Source organism: Lathamus discolor, chromosome 14 (genome assembly GCF_037157495.1).
Source record: "Lathamus discolor isolate bLatDis1 chromosome 14, bLatDis1.hap1, whole genome shotgun sequence".
Classification (NCBI taxonomy): domain Eukaryota; kingdom Metazoa; phylum Chordata; class Aves; order Psittaciformes; family Psittacidae; genus Lathamus; species Lathamus discolor.
The window spans coordinates 6,783,395-6,803,085 of NC_088897.1; the positions used below are offsets into that span (position 1 = coordinate 6,783,395).

The following is a 19,691-nucleotide window of genomic DNA, read 5'->3' on the forward strand; positions in this document are numbered from 1 at the left end:
CAGCACTGATTTATGTGTTGAGTTTTATACCCATCTTTTCAGGCTATACTGGTCTCTTCATCAGTTTACAGCTGCAATGAGTCTTTCATTTCCCAAATTTCACAAGTCCCTTTAAATCACTATTATATGTTGCTGATGATTAAAGGCCAGGCCTGACCCGTTAGCTTTGCCAAAGGAAACTCCATGCTCAGCAGCATTGACTCTGTACTCTGGGAGCTGTAGAGTTCACTAAATTGAGGCACATCTGTTTGCCTTGAGAAGTTCTCTGTTCTTTTTCTTCTGCCATTTAGGGCATTATCTTGCAAATGATTAATCACAAAAGACCCAGTCACTGAGTTCTTGCACAGAAAATACACAGCACTGGCAAGAGGAGGTCCAGAGAGAAAACAGCTTAAGAAATTTCTTCATTACTGGGAAAATATGTACATATTTATGAGAGGAGCTAACTGTGGCACTCTTGCAGAGCTCCTAACTGTGAAAGCTGTAACCTTTGGAGCACTGCAGCATCCAATCATGTTCAGCACAGGCACAATAATGTTGCTACTGACAGAAAATAAGAACCCCAAGGAATGAAGGGGAAGTGCAGTGTGATGTAAAACACACCTCAGAGAGCAGAAACACATCAGTTCCTTGTCCATATGCCCCACAACAGGGGTCTTTTGGGTAAGTTCAATCTGTGACTTGTGAGAGCAATCCAAAAGCTAACCTGTAGATGTAACACACTGCTGCTTCCATGTCTATACAACGATTCATCGTTCGCATCAACACAACCTCATCATTAATATGTTTGGTTTCTGAACTGATTTAGGGAAAGAGACATACTTCAGAGTGCAGGTCTGTTGGAAGTGGTTTGAATACGTCTTTCACTTGTCCATGATGATGTTTCTATGTCTCATCCTGATGGTTTCCAGTCTATAGGTTCTGACACATCTGTTCAAGACCCTCCTGGTGTGGGTGTTAAGGTGAATACTTCTTCCTACTGAGATGCACATGCGAGTAAGTGCATGACTCTTCCTTTTCTTTTCCCTGAAAATACTCTTGCTGTGCAAATTGGATTACGTATATTTTGGTGGAAAAGCACTAAGTTTAACAAAATCAGTTAATGAAGTTTTATGAAACTTGGGGGGGAAAATAATACATTTGCCATGCACTGTGTGCTTTTGGTGCAGATGGATGTAGCTACTTCTAAGAACTCCCCCAATGAAGCAGAAGGCAGCAAAGCTGACCTGTGTATCAGTCTTCTGTTTCCTGCTGCCTGGCACCTGGGAGTGAGAATGGCGATTTGTGTGTGGAGAACAGTTGCTGCTGTGTCAGAGAACAGCCAGACCAACATCCATCCTTCCTGCCATACCCTCAGGCAGGGAGCTGCAGTGAGGGCACAGTGAGCTCTGTGAGCCTTGACACTGAAGCAGCTGTGCTTATACAAGGGCTTTGAGGCAGAGCTGTGCCTTGCTTTCCATCTATGCCTGGAAATACAGCATGTGGTTGAGGCCAGCACCTTCCACGTGCAATTCAGTGACTGCTAAAGTCCTCCAAAGAGAAATCAGTATGTCACACTGTGCAGGTCTGTATGTTAATAGATACAGAGTGAGCCCCCTGTGTTTGATGGACTTGAGCAGCAGGTAGAGAAGATGATGCTGGTGAGAAATTAACACTGTCAAGCATCATCTCTGTTTTCGATTAATTTGCAAAGACAAGTAATTGAATCCCCACACCCTTTCTGCGCCGTAGTCATCTTCATCTCTTGTCTTTTCCTGGCATCCCTGAATGCGTATACACATACCTGCACTTTGGTCAATAGACTACAGCCTGTAAGTAATTTCTAGAGAGAGATTTTACTACCTTTTCCCTCAGTAAGCTTGAGACAGGTAAAAATTGTCTTATTATGGGTGCTTTGGTCATGAGAGAAAATGATGCTAGATATGAATAGAAGAAATTCCTCTTATCCCTGGGAATTTTTAAGCATTAAATTAATTCCCCTATCTCTTGGAGTGTTAATGGGAAGGCTTTCAGCTCTGTGTAAGGCAGAAGTCCACATTTGCATTTAGATGGAGCTATTTTAAGGAATGTAGTATATACATAGGGGCCTGTATCCCATTTACAATAGGATCTGTAAGATAAAATTAATATCTAGTAAGTGGTTGTTTTTCCTATTTTGCTATAATCTGAACCAGTAACTGAAGTGGTATAATCTGACATAATAAATACTAGAGTCATTCAGTGGAGAGATATCCGCACACAAGGAGGAATGTACTCTTTAACCAGTGAAGTGGGTTATGGTTTTTTCCCTTTTGAGAGGCTCCCATGAAGCACTGCATCCTGCCAGTGATAGGCAGAAGACTTTTCTTGTGTAAAACAACCTGGTGCCTCATGGGGAGAAATGGGAAACCACAGCAGGGTGATGGTGGCTCTCAGGTGAGTACCTCAAATCCTTCCATTTATCTGTATCCTGCAGACAGGCATTTCTCATGCATGCAGGAGTCTGTGCTAAGTCATTGCTCCTGTTTTTTCATGCTGCTAATTTCCAGAAGCACCCTGAAACACTGGCTTTGGTAGGACTTAAGCAGATTGATGGGCTGAGGAAGTTGGGGCTGTTCAGTCTGGAGAAGAGAAGCTGCATGGAGACATTAGAGCAGTCTCTGAAGGGGGCCTACAAGGATGGTGGAGAGGGATTCTACATCAGGGACTGTAGTGATAGGACCAGGGGTAATGGGTTCAAACTGAAACAGGGAAGATTGAGGTTGGATATGAGGCAGAAGTTCTTCCCTGTGAGGGTGCTGAGGTGCTGGCATAGGGTGCCCAGAGAAGCTGTGGCTGCCCCATCCCTGGCAGTGTTCAAGGCCAGGTTGGACACAGGGGCTTGGAGCAACCTGCTCTAGTGGAAGGTGTCCCTGCCTGTGGCAGGGGTTGGAACTGGATGGGCTTTAAGGTCCCATCCAACCCAAACCATTCCATGATTCTGTAAAATGCTAGGTGCTTCTCTGAACTGCTGCCAAAGTGGATCGCTGTCTGCAGCAGGATGATATATGAAGCAGCAAGTTTGGGGTTTCAGCCTGGTACCGCTCTAAAACTGTTATTTCTCTGGCAACTGCCAGCCAGGATGAAAGAGAGTCCCGGCATACGGGGAGTGACGGCTCTGCCTCGTCTCCCTGCCAAGAGAGGACCGAGGAGCCACTGTTTCATTTGCTGTGCATTAATTCTGGTGGCAGGGCTCGTGTGAAGTGGTGATGTAAAATCAATGGGTTTTGTTTCAAATCCAATCCACTTTCACTGACAGAAATTAGTCATCAGTGTAAAGCCTCTGCATCCAGTGACACAGGGTAGCTCTGGAATAATTCACTCCTGCAGCTGGAACAATGCAAAACCACCAGTCAGTTGATGGAGCAAGTGTCCCCTGATGGGAAGAGCTGCTCAGGTGCTGCTGAAGGCGCTTTTCAGGGGGGCTTTTAAGTGACACTTCCTAAAATTGTCCTGTTCAGCCAAAAGTAAACTTTTGCTGGTTTTACTGCCTCTGGTTTTAGGCAACACTCGGCTAGGATTTCACATCGAATGTGCTGTACCTCCTTTTGCCACTCATTGACAAAGGTATTCATTCCTAAAGGTACTTCTAAGGCTTTTAGTAAATAGATTTTTTCACTTTACAGGGAATTCTCAAAAGCCCTTTTTATCCTCATGCCAAAAAAATTGAACATATGAGCAAAAATTGATAGTCCCAAACCCTCTAAACTGGAACCACATTTCAAGTGGCTTGAAACTCTTTTCTTTGCTAAGTTGAAATGTTTCATATTGGTGTGACTCTGTGTTTCTTATGCTAAGTTGTATCTTATAATGGCTATTCTATGAGAATATTAAGGAAGTTATTATGATATCAGAAATCAGCATGTTTCTATAGCAGCAAAAGCTTCTTTGACTTTTCTCTAAAAATTAACTTCAGTTCATATTGTGAAGTTGGTTCAAGAAGTTCCCCATATTCGAGCACTGCCTCATGGAAAGTCCTTGTGGGAAATACTCGGAGTGCTGTGGGGCTCTGTGTTCTGTTTCACCAGGAATTGCTCAGATGATGGGGAGAATTAAAAACTTATCTCCCAAGAACACATTATCAGCGTTCCCAGGAGCTGCACCTAGCAGAGACCTCTTTACCAGCTCCTTTTGTTACTTCTCACGCTGACAGCTGTGAGAGAGCTTCTATTTTAGGGAGAGAGCGAACTCACCCATTTCCCTGTCCTTCCAACTGCCCTGTGTTTGCCTCCTGCCTGCTAGACCCAGCTGAAGCAGCAGTGATGCCAGATTGAGTGTCTGCAGCCTCAGAGACGAGCCCTGAGATTGAAACCTAGATCAAAAGCCTGTATTTTTTCCAAGTGAACCCATGTCTGTTAAGAATTGGAGTAGTGAGCGGTAATCCTCTAGTCTGACATAAAAGATCAAATGAATGAATGAGAAAAGATAGATAACAGGGGAAAAGCTTGGTTTGGGCTAGTTTCCCTAACAAGAGTGGAAGAATAGTGAGACGTGTCAAATTGACTTTTACAGAGCAGGTTAATGCCAGCTACTTGTTTATCCTTGGAGATTCCTTAAATCCAGCAGATTTCAGCATTACCTAATGAAAGCTTAGGGAAGAGTGGGAAATGGAGCATGTACACTTCAGAGAAGGGGAAGATGCAGATGAAAACAAATGAAAAGCCTCTCTCCTTCATGTTTCAAGTGCCAAATTATGCTTGACATTTCAATTTCCCCAAGGCGTGCTTCTGTAAAATCGTCTTGAACTCTCTCCTCAAAGTGTTAAAGCTTCCATCAGCTCCTCCAGTGGCATCAAACAGGTCTGATTCAGTTGTGTCTCGGGTGTGAAATGTAATCATTGTTACAGCACTGCACAACTGGCATTCAGAAGCACCACCCAGCGTCTCCAGTGTTTTCATGGATGGGCTCCACAATCTGCTTTACAACAGGGCACGATGCAAATGCCATTCACAGCTGTGCAGGTGGGAGATGATTGGGTTTGGTGACGTGCGTGTGGCTCATTTTGTACCATTTCTGGGAATTCGATATGTTTACCACTTGTGTGTGGCTTGTTTCACATGAGGAGCTCCATGTTATGTCTCTATAGCCAGAAGGTCTCAAGTCCTTTGGAGATCTGTAGGAGAAATCTGTAACCACTAAAATTCTCATTAGTTCTTCGTGTTCCAGCATTTTTAGGAAGTTTGAAAGCCTGAATATTTGAAGTGTTTTGACCATGTCCCCAGTGAAAAAGAACAAGAGTAGAGAAATGGCAGAAACGCTGTGTTTTTCCCAATCTGTTCTGTTGATGTGTTTTGTTTTTCTTTAGCTTGTTTTCTTCTAAAGGTCAGTGAAATTTTCAGTTGCATAAATTTTATTGACTTTCCTCATTGCAGACAGGCTTTTGAGGGAGATGCTGAGCTTACGTGCACTGCCTGTGCCAAACAGAAGAAAGCCTCCTCCCGTGTGAGTGGGAAGAATGGTGACCCAGCTTTTGAGAGACCTCGCTTGAATTGAATTCTTTGAGAAATACACCCTTGGGCTGTGGTTGCTGAGCACTTGAGAAGGCCTGTGATTGATGACATGGTCATTACGAACATGATTAAGAGCAGCCAGGATTTGCATTTACCACCTTGGCCTTTTCCAGTGTCTGCTAAACTGTGGTCTCGAGACCACCACTGATGCATACAACGTGACTGTGTGTGTGTGTGGAGGGGGGAACGGGGGAGCTGTGATTAATTTGGCTGGCAACATGATGCTGGCTCTCTTCTTTGATTGCAGCTGATGAATAGTATTTTAAAAGCTAAGAATACATTAAACACTTTGCTATAGCTCCTATACAGTCTGAGGGCCAGAACCGCAGCTGTGCTCGGTTTACAATGGGTGCAGCTGAAGAAAGAAGAGGAAGGAAGAGGCTGCTTTTAGCTTAACTTGAGCTATAGATTCTGCTTATCTTGAGAAGTGGCTGGGGGCACAGGCTCTGATGGTGGGAGTAGAGTTAGGGGTTGCTGGTGGGGGTTTGGGCAGGAACAGGACTAGCATCCACCAGTTTTGTCTTTATGTTCCCTGCCTTCCCTCCGTTGCTATTGCCCCTGTGCCTAGAAGGTCTTTTCTGTCCTTGCAGAGGTGAAGCTCCTGCCATGCCTGTGAACATTCACTCCGCATGTCATGGCAGGATGCCATTGTGGTGCTCAGGAGGTGCCAGCCCCCCACATTTGTTTGTGTGCTCTCTGCTCCTGACACAGCAGGCACCCTTCTGGGTTGATCACAGTGCTGATTTCCCTCTGCAGGGATCCTCTGGGGATCTCACCATTAACCTGATCTCTCATTGTATAACACAGCAGCTCTTATCTAGCACCTATTTTTCAGTTCTTCATTGTGCTGGTTGTTAATAACAATTAAAACTTCCATTGCAGAATCCCTCACCTAGTGTTTGTGCCAGGACTTTCATCGCAATAGCCCTGATTTGATGGCAACCATTGAAGGAGATAAAATTGACAGCTTTGGAGCAGTATCTTCGTGGAGCATGGTGACTCTTGACAGCAGGAGACACATTCACCTCCTGAAGGCTACGGAGTGCCTGTGCCTGAACAACAGACAAGGTACCAAATAACCCTATTTTCCCTCCTAATCAGGGTAAGCAGAACTGCCAGGGCCTCACAGGAAGGGTGAGCAAGGGTGAGAAGGGATCATAGGCAAGAGAGACTCCACCATCATGGAAGTTCTTCACTGATGCCACTGTCCGCTGGTTGCCAGCCAAGTCCCAGACTGTGCCCTGTGCTTTTAGTATGTGCTTCCATAATAAAATTATTTTATTATATGCTTCCATAATAAAATCAGAGGAAGATTTGGGTGTGTTTCTGTGGGAGATGGGGAATTTGCCTCTTGCAGGAAAGCATGGGATATTGCTTCTGTAGCTTCCCACCTCTCTGCTCTCCATTACTTGTTAGCTTCCATACCCTTTGCTCTCTCCAGCCATCCCTCCTGCCCCCCAAAGGTTACTCTAGACAGGTTGGCTTGGCACAGGGCAGCCATGACAAATCTTTAAACTGTAATGATGAATGAGACTCCATTGCCCAGTCCTTCTGGAAAGAGATTTTAATGTGGATTAAAATAAAAGAGGTTTGATAGATGCTGGAAATGTCTCCCTTTGGCTGTTAAGAAAAAAATCTGAATGCCTGTAATATTTCTGCCGAGAATTACAATAATTGGTATTTAAATAGTATTCTGAGCAGAGCTGCAATTGCCTCAGAAAGCCAACCCCAGGAGCAAGATCTCTTGTCTTTAAGAGCTCAGCCAGGCTTGGAAACTTAAAAAGGAACTCGAATTATTGGGAATTTAAAACATGCCCTTGCTTTGGCTTGAATGCAACATCAAAGCAGGAGCCTGTGTGTTCCTGAAAAAATGCTTCTTTCCCTCCCAGCTGCTAAGTGCTGTTTCTCTGCTGATTTTATTAGCACCACTATCCCCGCATCATCTCCATCCACAAACGCCTTTTCAGTGTGCTCACAGGAAGGAGTCAGTTTTGCCCTCTCAGAGGGAGAATTACCCACAACCCAAATAACTAGTGCCAGGAGCTAGAGAAAGCTGGTGGTGTGATAGTCAGCACTGTTTCCCTTTGGAAACACTAGGTGCATTGATACTCTGTATTGAGAGGGCCTCTTGAATCAAAGGATATGTTAAATCCATCACCTAACTTGTGATCGCACTGGATTCCATTGCCATGGTGATCTTGTATTCAAGAGCCACTGGCCAAATTCTGTCTCACTTCCCCAGGACACAGTGGTTTCAGATGGACACTCTGTTCTCCACTACCTCCTGCTCTCCTCTGGATTTCAGTGCTCAGGAAAGCCACTGCACTCCTGTGATCTCTACCCAAGAAAGGCTGAATCACTGGTTCATAGCAAGTTGCACAAAACTCATTTTATAATGACAGGGTTTCATTGAGGCAAGCTCTGCTATCTTTGTACATGTAAGATACTGCTGCTCTTTCCTGCTCCTTGCCAAATCCAACATCTTTTATTTGCTTGCCATCCCACGTAGTACTTGAGTCTCTGCAAATCAAACCTCTTAGAGTACTGCTATTTCCACAGTTGGCCTTTTGTCTATAATCATTCAGCTTTCCTAGCATGCATTTGTGACCCCAACAGATGGCTCCACTAATGGACACACACTGGTGCCAAATGCTGTCAAAAAGCTCTGCTTCAGGTAAGCTGGGAGCTCTGATGGTGTTATTTTTAAGTTCCAGACCAGCCCAGTTCACTGGCCTCACACAGAATGTTTTTAATTTCTTTCACTTTCTACCAAAGCCTCCATTACTTGTACAGCATTTGAGAATTAACAGGACTAGGTAAGTCTGTGAGTGTCACACAACACGTGACAGTGTGACATAGCCAAACTAGTGGGGATGAACCAGTACAGCACAACTGAGAGCTTTCACACTCTGCCCAAATGCTGGACCAGCACTGCTGTATAACTTCTGATAGCAGAGCTAAGACGTGTGTGTGTGCAGCACTTGATGTGGTATATAGACATAGCTGACATTTCTAATGTCAGCAATAACTACTGTGAAATGTCTCCTTTTGCTCTGAAATTGTTAGAGTTTCGTGTGGCAGCAGCAGCTCTAGTCCCCAGCTGAGATTAGAAGTCCATTAAGTGTTTGAAATTGTGGGAATGTATAGTATGAGGATGTGCATTCCTGGCCAGCTCTTTATTGCTGATTGCCTGGCTAATCCAGTTAACCTCAGGTATCCATCCACCCATAGGTACCCATCTATACAGACGGAGATCTCTCCAACAAGGTGCTGCTCAGGGTGGTAGATGCTTGGGCTACAATCTTCGGATTGTGTTTGCATCCTCTGATTTTCAAGAGCTTTAAGTGAAAGGGAAGGTGCTTAACCTCATAGAGCTGCTACTAGCTGAATTTATAGATTAAACCTAGGCATTGCAACTTAAAATCATTATTAGTCCAAATGGGAAATAATTCTACTAAAGACAGTGGAAATTACCAAGTCAGGGAAGCAGTTAGTTGTCTAACATTTCCTCTCTAAGGAAATAAAGAAGTAAACCATTGTTCTCCTGTGACATCTGTTGCTTTTTTCCCCCACTGTAATTCTAGTGATTTCTGCAGGGTTATTTCTGGGAGTGAAAAAGTGGAAATGCTCTGTTCATCTTGAAGTGGCTTGTATAAACTCAGACTTGAGTCAAGTGAACACACACAAGGGAAAAAATGAATTGGGTCAGATAAATCGTCCTGAAGAGGAAATGTCAATGAAGAGGTTTGTGAAAGTAGGAGCACAATGGAGATACTTCAGTTTCTATCTGAGTAGTAAATCAACCGCAGCCAGTGATTGCCAGTGGCAAGATAAGTTAGTTACTGCTTATTGAAGGTTAAAGAGAAACCCTTCCTGGAAGTGTTCAGCATCTCAAGTGGAGGAGGGATTGTGATGAGAGAATGGCAACCAGTCTGTACTTAAAATTATGAATAGATCTCTCCTCAGATCTTAGAGTGTTTCACTGTGCACAGTCAGGGGATTGGTTGATCCACACCTGATTGAGATCCCTCATTCACACTTTGGGATAATGTATTTGCATGTTAATGAGATTCCCAATTCTGGTTCTTAGTAACTAAAAATACCATCTTTTTACATTTTTGGTAGTCCTCAGGGAGCTAAGTCTTTGAAGCTGCAGTAACATCCCATGCTCTGGTGGTTGTGGGCTTTTATTAACTCAGATGTCTCCCATCTTCTGTGTAGACCACCCTTGACACCAGGATATGAAGCAGACAAAGGCAGAAGCCCCACTGCCGGCAGCCACACTGTTTTTTGCTGAGTGCATTGCCCAGCCCCAGAGCCATAAGCCGTGACCGTAAGAAGCTTCAGATGCTGGCGGAGCAGCAGGGATCATTACAACTGAATAGAACCATATACAAAGGTGGAAAGATCCTCTTAGCACTCATTAATTGTAATTTTCAGGATTAATGCAAAAGATTTGGCAGCTTGACAGAAGAGAGTTTTACTGCTGATAATTCACTGCGGCTGGCTGGAGCTGAGGGAAGGGTCAGTGCCTTCCCCCATCCCTCCAGCCACAGGTAAAGAGAAGGACAGAAGTAACTAGACAGGGAAGAGGGATATAAAGCACCTGATAGGTCAGAAGATGTATTTTACACAAGGCAGTGTAAATATTCATGTGATTTATTACAGTAGCAGACTTCCATTGATGACCATATTGAATTGAGGGTTATTTAGAAGCTGAGGGGATCAATACAGCAGGTGGGAGCCAAAGCCTCTGAAAGCAACTGAAGTAGAAGTGTATTTTGCAGTGCCTCACTTCTTTGTGAAGTCCTTTAGCTGCCCCTTAATCCTCGGAGTGAACTTCACCATATAAATATATATGTATGTAGAGTTTAGTGATGTAGCAGTGAACATCCTTCCAAAGGCCTGGGCCAAGGCTGTGCAGCGAGCTTTACTTCTGACAGGCTGTTGGGCAGTTTAATTTCTGTTAGGGAATCCTTCACTTCCCTGGGCAGTTTATTCCCATGGCTGATTGTTCATATTGTGAAATATTTTCCTCTTGAATCCAGCCAGAACCTCCACAGGGATAATGTGCCCAGCACCTCTCGTCTTTTCCATGTGACTCCTTGCAAAAAGGGAGTCTCCATCTTCTTTGTAGCCACCCTTAAAATACCAGAACATGGTGACAAGGTCTCCCCCAAGCCTTCTTTTCCCAAGGGTGAACAGACACAGCTCTCTCAGCCTTTCCTCATGTGGCTTTTCAGTCCTAGGATCATCTTTGTGGCCCTCCTCTGGACTCTTTCCAGCCTGTCCACATCTTTTTTGCATGGCAGGGACCAAGCCTGGACACAGAATTCCAGGGGTGGATAAACCAGGTTGTTCTGCAGTACGTCAAGAACTTCTCAATGCTGTCTAACCACTGTTGATCTTGTGTGTTTCTAAGTATTGGTTTTTACTCCCTATCACTTTCTATTACATTTCTTCCTTCAGAATAAAAATAACTCAAATATCCCTAATCTTTTTAGCATGGAATTTTAAGATTTTAATGGGCTTGTTTTAATTTGCACATTTTCTTGTTAATAATGAAATCAGTTTAACGAGAGTTAAACCAAAAAGCCTGTAATGGTAATTCAAAACATAAAACTCTAGTGCATTTCTGTAAGAATTCCCTGTTAATATTCTTAAGGCTTTTTAATGGACACTTTAAGTAGGCATTGGTATTAGCAGAAACATCACACAAATTAAAATTAGGCTCTTGGTGACTATTTTAAAATGAATATTCACAGACTTTTCGGCATGAAATTAAATCTAGTTACATTTGATGCTGCTGCTATATTTTAAGGAAGTATACTGAAGAAAAGATAGTGTTGCCTGTGAACTTATTGCTGATAGTTAATTTAATTTATTGCAACCCATTGAATGTAACAATCAGATTTTATATAGCATAGCCCAGGAGCCTGTGTCAGGCTTTAAATCTATGGAGATGAGCCTGAGCCAGTAGTTAAATGATGGAATTAGGAATGAGGACTTCCAGCTCTGGCTGGGATTCTCATTTCACTTGGATAGATTATAAACCTGCCATGCTTGCTCTGCTTGTCGTAATGCTCAGGAATGGGAAATCTGCCTTTCAGGGTGAGTGGGAAATTGTGTTCTTCCTTCACAAATCCTTGCTGGTCTTTGCTGAATACTTTCCCTATTCTCCTTTTCTTCTTCTGAATATACAGAGCTAAACTCAGCATTATAAAATCCAGATTACCGTCCCCAGGTAGCATGGCAACAAAACATGCACTAAAATTTAAACACACACAAATCCACTGAAGGTCCACGGGATTGAAGCATATGGTATAAATTAAGCAAAAGGTAAATCCTGAGGCGATAGCTTTAGGAATGCACTTTTGGGCTGAGCTGATGAAGTGATAAGGAAACATCCCTACCTACCCTAAGAAGACGCTTCTGTGACCCGCTTTGTGTTGCTATCATTGTGGGACAGTCAGATTCAAAATCTGCCCTAGCTTTTCTGGTTTGTTCTTACAATAACACCTTGTGCCTGCCTCCAGGTTTCTGGAATCAGATGGCGCTTTCCATGATATATCTTGAAGCTCTTAAAACAAAAAGCGGAGTGTCATCTTTCTGCTGATGAACACCACAAGGACCTGTCATTCCCCTGATGTAGTACAGCGTGAGAATGGTCTCCCTTCAAAATCCATCACTGGGGCAATGGCATTTTGAGTTATATGGTGCCAGGATGGCAAGTATTTGAGCCGTTCACAAATGGAGACAAGACAGGGTCAAAGCACACACTTAGTTTTCACGTGGGCAGCTGCACTGTCTGAAGTGATAGAAATTGGGTTAAAGTCATTGTAATTTAGAGGGCAGTGATGAAGTGATGCTGGATTCAAGCACTTCAGTGGTCTGGGTTCCTAATTCCCATTTACAGAAGTCACCATCGGATGCTGGTGGTTGAGGACAGCACAGGATGTGTGTGCAACCCCACGGTGCTGTAACACAAGTCTGCTGGAGGATCGAACCCAGGATGAAGGCAGTTGAGTCCCTGTGCAAATCCCATTGGCTGTTTTACCTACTGTTACACTTAGGAGCCTGATGCTTGCACCTGTCCCTTGCCTGTGCATGAGGAATGTGCTGCCTGTGCTGCGCATTATTCAAAAACAAATGGTGAATATACTTGCTCTGTAAGGCCTTAGCTTCAAAAATGCTGTATCCCCTGGCTCCCCCCACTGCTGTGAGCCGGCTCGCTGGTGCCAGTAACACTGCCTGTAACAGCAGCAGTATTCAGTGCTTAAATATTTGCAGGCTCACTGTCTGAATTGGCATTCTTTGCCAAAACTATCTGGGCTCCATGAAAAACTCATGGAATAAACACGCAAGTGCAGGGCCAGCTTTTCAGCTAGGACGAGTTAGTGTGGTTCTGTGGCAGCTGAATTGAGGATCTGCTCCTCCTTGGTGTCTGCATTAGATATGCAAGGAAAAGGAACAATGCCAGCAACTGTGTACACAGTGCCATGATGAATTGGCGCGTCCTCTGATTTATTGTTTTGATTTTGCTGTTTGCTGCTGCTGGGAAATTATGCAAATTCTTCTTGTACAGGAAAAGAATACTGATAATTAAGAAATGTGCAGCTTGGATTTAAGATAATCTCATAAATCCACACTAGTGTCCTCACAGAGCAGCACATTAATAGCTCTGGTAACTGCTGTCTGACAACCAGGACTTCTCAGCCCTCCAAGAGGTCACTTGGCACATTTCTCACTGAACACTGTAGGTGGGAATGAGGTGCTTGCATGAGGAGAACAAGCGAGCAGAAAAAGAGGGCAGGACTATAAGGCAGGAGGACCTGGCCACCTTTGAGGCCAAGTTCTGCAGGTGTAGTTAAACAGCTTTGTCCATTTAGGGGAAGAGAAAGAGGAGGTTAAGCGCCTTTGGTAATGTGCTGGCTCAGAGCAGAAATGCCACTTTGTTGTCTTAGGGGAGGACAGGCACTGACTGGCAGGAATGGCAAACAAACTTTCTCTGCAGGTAACCTCCTTAAAGGTCAGAAAAGATCCCAGCTTTTAGAGGGTAGGCCATTTCTAGCTATGGTTCAGGCCTACCGCGATAAATCACAATCATTTCTGGAAGGTTTTGGCTACACAGTGAAGGTATCTCTGTCCTGGGGGTGCGAGACAGAACTTGTCAGTATTTTAGGCCATCTTCCACTCTTGTGCAAGTGATGCACAGATCTGCTTCAGAGGGGCAAGTGTCAACCCAGATAGATAATATCACTAGGAGAAAAATGCTTCCTTGTCCAGAGGGCTCCTCAGCTGGAGTTCTTGCTGCAGTATCCCACGTGTGTGCAAAGTTCCTCAGCCTTTCCCACGCTGGGTATTAAATTGAGCTTGTGGTCCACGGGGAACCATGGGCAGTACAGACCTCAACTTTAAAACAAGTTGATTGAGTCTCGAAGCTGTTACTGTGACTTCCAGGTATTGCAATTTCTATCCAAGGCAGGGGGGGGAAATCATAAGTCGTTTGTTATGTGAAGTAAAAGAAAGGAGTTTTACTGATCAGACTTCAGGACCAGTGTTCTGAGGGCTTATGATTGAGGTTGGGTGGCCAATGAAATTCCTCCTCCATGCACTGTGCTGCCAGAAGAGTCCAGCCATGCTGGTCTGCAGGTCTTTTGAAAACCCAGCTGTTAATGCCAGCTGAAAATCTAGCCCTAGTTATAGAAATGGAGTAGGTCAAAGCTTAGGCCTAGATATAATGAGCACAAGGGTAAGAAGGGTAGGTTATTTTCAACTGCAGCAGACAGCTTTATCTGCATAGTCTCCGTACAATTGAAACCTGCAAGAATCTCAACCAGGGAGTCACATTAGCAGAATGAATATTAACCTGGGAACCTCCACAAAAAAACTTTACCTTGACTTTCTGCTGTATATATGTATTTGACTTGATACAGTACTGTCACTGAGCAATTTAGTTCTCTTCTGGGCACAATTGTCAACCTGGTTTCCAGAAGGGACACATGCCGCAGGATTTATTTTATTCCATTTAAGTAACTATGACCAGTTGTCAAAAATTGAGGAGCTGAAATTGCCCGTTCCCTAAGGCTCTCTAACAAATGAGATCAGAAGTCCAATGAATACGTGTCTTGCAAAGCTTTTCAGTTCAATTACATATACCTATGTGCAACTGGTAACACCACACTCAGTTCAAATAGTATCTTTGCAGGTGTGAAAGACTGCAAATTGAAGTCTGCTTCACATCAGTATCCAACATGTTACTGGAAAGATTAAAAGGGATATTTTCAAGGGACAAAGGATGAACAATTAATGAGCCCTGGAGCGACTCTGAAACAGGTAGCAAAGAAAAACAACTGTAAAAGGAGAAACCGTCAGAAGTGAGCAGTTTGGTGCCAAGTTTCAGAGGAGATTAGTGGAGAGTTTCAGTAGATCCATTAGTGTTTGCAAAGTACTTGTGGAGTGGATCAATGAGCATCATAGAAACTCCCAGGAGGAAGTGAATTAAAAGCTTTTGCTTTTGCTTTTTTTTACAGTGGGAAGCAAATAAAGCAGAGCTCACACACTGGCTGATGAGACTAAGGCAAGGCATTGTATGGGCATCTGCTCAAGTGAGTGCTGCCTGTCCCTCCCTGAGTTAGGGCAAGGTCAGTTGGAAAAATATGTGGCCATGATAAAACATTGTGATGACAGCCAGCAGAGGACAAATCCATGTTTTCTAAGTTACTTTAAGTCCATCTAGTTTGAGCTTTGGGTTTTTTGATTTTAGATTCTGAGCATTTGGTGGGGGATGGCTATTTGTACATGGGCAATAAGCTCTGGAACTTGGTTTTAGTGGGAGCAATAAGAAGGTACTAAAATCCTGAGAGCCACCTTAAAAAGGCAGCGCCAGATCTCCAAATGATTACGCCAGCACAGCACCACTGAAGCTTCCCAAGTGCTATTGATTTACACCAGTTGAACATCTGGCCCATATGCTTTGTATTATTAAATACTTCTGCGATTATTATGTGAACAATTAAGATTCATGGAAATGAAAAAGCAGGCTATGAATTGTGCCTTCACTGCAGTGCAGAAGGAGGAGTTGCTCAGGGAATGTGTTGCCTTTTACTGTAGCTCTGCAGTTTGTCTCTATTTTTCTAGAAGCCAGAAAGTGAATGGGACCTCAGGAGATTTTCTAGGCCATCTTTCTGCAGGGAGGGGTCAGCTTCAGCCCTGTCATATTTCATGGAATCCCAGACTCGTTTCAGTTGGAAAGGACCTTAAAATTCATCCAGTTCCAACCCCATGCCACAGGCAGGGACACCTTCCATTAGACCAGATTGCTCCAAGCCCCATCCAGCCTGGTCTTGTACACATATTTGCTCAATATGTTCTTAAAACTCCAACATGTGGGACCCCACAGCATATCCTAGCACTCAAGTACTGGTGCTGGGGTACTGCAAGAATCTTTTCCTCCATCGAACCTACCTCTCTCCCTGGCTGCTCCTGAGCTCTCCAACCTCTTGTCCTGTCCACCACTGCCATAGAGAAGAGCACAGTCCATTCACTTGGCTAGCAGCCTTTCTTTGTATGCAAAGTTTGTTATTTTGTATGTCTCTTCTGTGAAATGTAATGTTGTAATGTTCAGTCTGGTCAGTCGTGTTGGAATTCAGTGCTGAGAAAGTCCAGACAAGCCCAAGTAAATGTTAACACTGCAAATTCTTTATTATTGTTTTTTCCTTAGGCCTGATTCCCTTTCATGGTTTCCTGCTGAAGTACAGAAGTACATCCAGCTATAAGAGAAAAAGATCCATCTTTCAGCATCAGGAGATTAAAGGACTAGAGTGAGATAACATTTTGCAAACCTGAAACGATTTGAAAATCCCTTCCCTGCTATTTCTGGAAAAAAGTCAATGGCAGGGCAAGATTATCTTCATTAATAGTGTGAGAATGAGTGTTGGCTGCAAGTTTTGTTTAACCTGAAAAGCAGCATTCAGCAGCTGCATTTCCACAGCTAAAATAATACCCAGAGAATCCAAAAATCTTTGCCACACAGAAAATCATCCTCTGGTTGTGTGTAATGGAGCTCGGCAACATAATGTGCAGGAGAGAAGGGTAACCTTTGAACATCTCCTCAAGTCCCCTGGGACTGGCGCGTTGCTGATTAACAGATGCTTGGTGACTTGAAGTTCCCAAAGTTAAAGCTTTGCCTGCACTGCACAAGCCACTGGTTTTATTGAGGGCTTGGGAGAGACACTTTTTGGCTTTTATCCCACTTTTCAGTCGTGGAATGATGTGACTGCTCTGAAGTGAATGCAACTGTTCTTCAGAGACAAAGTGGAAGCAGCGTTGTGGGAACTGCTCTGCAGGACCTGACCCGCAGCATCCTGCCACTGATGGGGGCCATGGGCACCTTCTTCAGGAGCTGTTTTGGAGGCTTACCTCAGCAGCAGGCATCATGAGCTGACATGCCCTTTGAAAACACCTCACTCCCTGTAGATATTCTGCATGTCTGGAGAGGAGGGCTGTTAGTTGGGGTTTTGCTTTTACTGTTTGCATTCAGGCTTCAGTTTCTGCACAGAGCTAGGGAGGAGCTACTACAAACCCTGCCTTCTCTGCAGGCTCATGTCAAGTGAGGCAAGAAGGGCATTGCCTTTGAAATAAGAGGTCTCTCTGTGTTTGAAAAGCAGCCTGGCCAAGCAGCTCCAGTGTAGCACCATGGTGCTAAGCTGCCTGTAGCCTAAGCTGATTGCAGCCAAGTGTGTGTTGCCCACCCACCAGACACTATTCTTCAATTCCCTGACCAGTATAAACCCTTGTCAGGCCATGGACTCAGTGCAAACATCAGTTGCTTTGTCCTCATTAAAATTTCAAGTAGTATTGGCTCAAGTGGAAAACATACATTTCTATGCTAAAGACAGGGCTGCAGGTAGCTCAACCAAACTAATGTGGTTCAGTGGTAGCATTAGAAAAAGGACCCAGAAACTGCTGGGGTCACCCTTCACAAAGATTGAGACCTTCATGTGAGGCCATACAAGGTTTCTTTTTTCCCATTGACTTTTGTGCTTTGGGATTAAGCCGGTCGTTCTGGAGGGCTGTCATTTATACGTCTTGAAGTCAGGCAGCTGTTATCTGTTCTCCTCCTGAACACATCCAACACTTGGTCAATCACTGCAGCTGTGCCACAGGAGCTGCACGGAGGGCCGGGGCTGTGTGCAGAAAGAAGGTCTAATTAACAAAATCTACACTCCAGGAGTTTGCTGTTTTCAGGGCACTTCTCCACCTGCCAAGCTGTGCTGGTGTTAGCAGTGCACGGCAAGAGGAGTTTTAGAACAAGTGCTGGCAAAAACCCAGCCCCTGTCCCTGAACAAAACGCTGCCAGCTCCCGAAAGACTTGTGTGACAGGCTGAGCCCTGTAGCTGTCAGTTCTTCCTGCCCTTTGAGGGTCTGCTTATTACATTTGAATACTTTACCTCTTAGGTGGTTCTTCTAGCAAAGTGTTGTCTGTATAAGGAAGAAATAAGGGTCTTAACCACGGCTGTCTTTAATTTGTTACATAAATAGGATAACTTTGACTTCTGTTGTTGTTCTAATGATAATAATCTGCGTTTGATTTACATTTTGTAGAGTGTAAGAGGTACATCTTCGAAGAGAGTTGTGTTGTCAGTCTACCCCAGCAAGGTGAACAGATGGAGGTTGTTGCCTTTACAAAGCCCCGTGATGAGGCAACAGAGAGGTGAAAGTGTTCAAAAATAACCAGAGGCAGAGCTAGGGCAGACACACAGCCTTCCCTTTCCCTTTCCTTTTCTATTACCCTTTTCCCCTTTCCCCTTTCCCTTTCCCTTCCCCTTCCTTTCCCTTCCCTTTTTCGTCACTCACACTCAAATCAGTGACATTTCATATACGAAGGGCAAATAAACACAGGAGAATTATTTGGAGATGGAAGTTCAGAGAGGTGTGGAGAAGGAAGGATTTGGTGAGTGAAGGTTTTGTGATGAGACTCACTGGCTGGGATTGCTCGGCAGAATTATACTTCATTACTGATGCTTCACAGCCTTGATTTTCATATTTATTTGTGACTCTTCTTTTTTAAACCATGGGCTTTTTAACACGAGAGTCATGCTGTGTGAAGCGCTATTGATTAGAGTTTCTAATTTCATGCCAGTACAGCATGACCATTGGGGAATGAAATGTGTTTTACTTTCTCCACCACGGCTGTGCCAGCAGTGCCTGGGGCACAGCCATCGCACAGCCTGTCAGCAGGAGGCATTTGCAGCTAAAGATCTTTGCTGTTGGAGCCAAGAGGCGAGTTTGCCCAAGGTCTAAGCCTCAGCTCAGTCTGTTGGTCCTGGAATTAGAACAGATCAGTGGCAAAGTGTATTTTGAGGCCAGAGGTTTCCAGAAGGTTGGCTGACTTGGGCACTTTCCATTTTTCACTTAGGCCTGCAAAAGGCCATTTGTTTTCCCTACCTTCCAGAGGAATGGTTGCCGTTTGCTGTAATAGCTGCTGTCTTTCCACCATGTCTGTTTTGGTGCTCAAAAAAGTGAAGGAAGTCACTAAAGGGGTAGGAAAATCCCAGATGGCATCTTCTGTGACCGTCTAATGTACGCATAACCACCGTTACGTACAAGCTGCAAGAATGAACTGATTGCAAACCTGAGGAAAACGTGTCCTAGTCTTATTATAAATAGTTTTTTCCTCTCACATGCTGGATTTGGGCTCTTCTGGAGTTTCCCAAGGAGAGGGTTCATGGTGAGACAGGGGAGTTGGTGCATTAATAAGACTTCACCCCATTGGGGCTGCCTGGGGGCACCTTCCCCTTCCCTTTTCCTTCAGGTATCCCCCAAACCCATCAGGTTCTTTGGTCTGTACCAGAACAATCTCTAAGCAGATTCCTCTAAGCTCTTTCCAAAAAATCACCACCTTTTGTTCCCCCTGTGTAACAAAGGCTTGTGCTATCCTGAGGTAAAGACACCAGGAAGAGAAAGTCAGCCTAAGTCTGCAGCTGAGCTTGTCTCTAATGAGTTTCCCTCATGGTATAACTAACGTGGCTTGTCTTACACTCTGATTTTACCTCTTAACAGTAGATACACACTCACTGTCCTGAACTAATGAAGCTTTCCAGCAGTGAAGACAGGCTTCAGCAGAGCAGCTATAGACATGTGAACCCCTTACAAATAGCC

At 44.2% G+C, this 19,691-nt stretch overlaps 1 long non-coding RNA gene across 1 annotated transcript in view; it reads left to right on the plus strand.

The window, feature by feature from the left end:
* Positions 1-16,587, plus strand: part of LOC136022064 (uncharacterized) — a 43,380-nt gene extending 26,793 nt beyond the window's left edge. Inside the window, exons 2-3 of the long non-coding RNA XR_010615997.1 lie at positions 6,411-6,596; positions 16,252-16,587. This is a non-coding gene — a long non-coding RNA (uncharacterized LOC136022064). The remainder of the gene's footprint in view (positions 1-6,410; positions 6,597-16,251) is intronic.
* Positions 16,588-19,691: the final 3,104 nt, after the last annotated feature.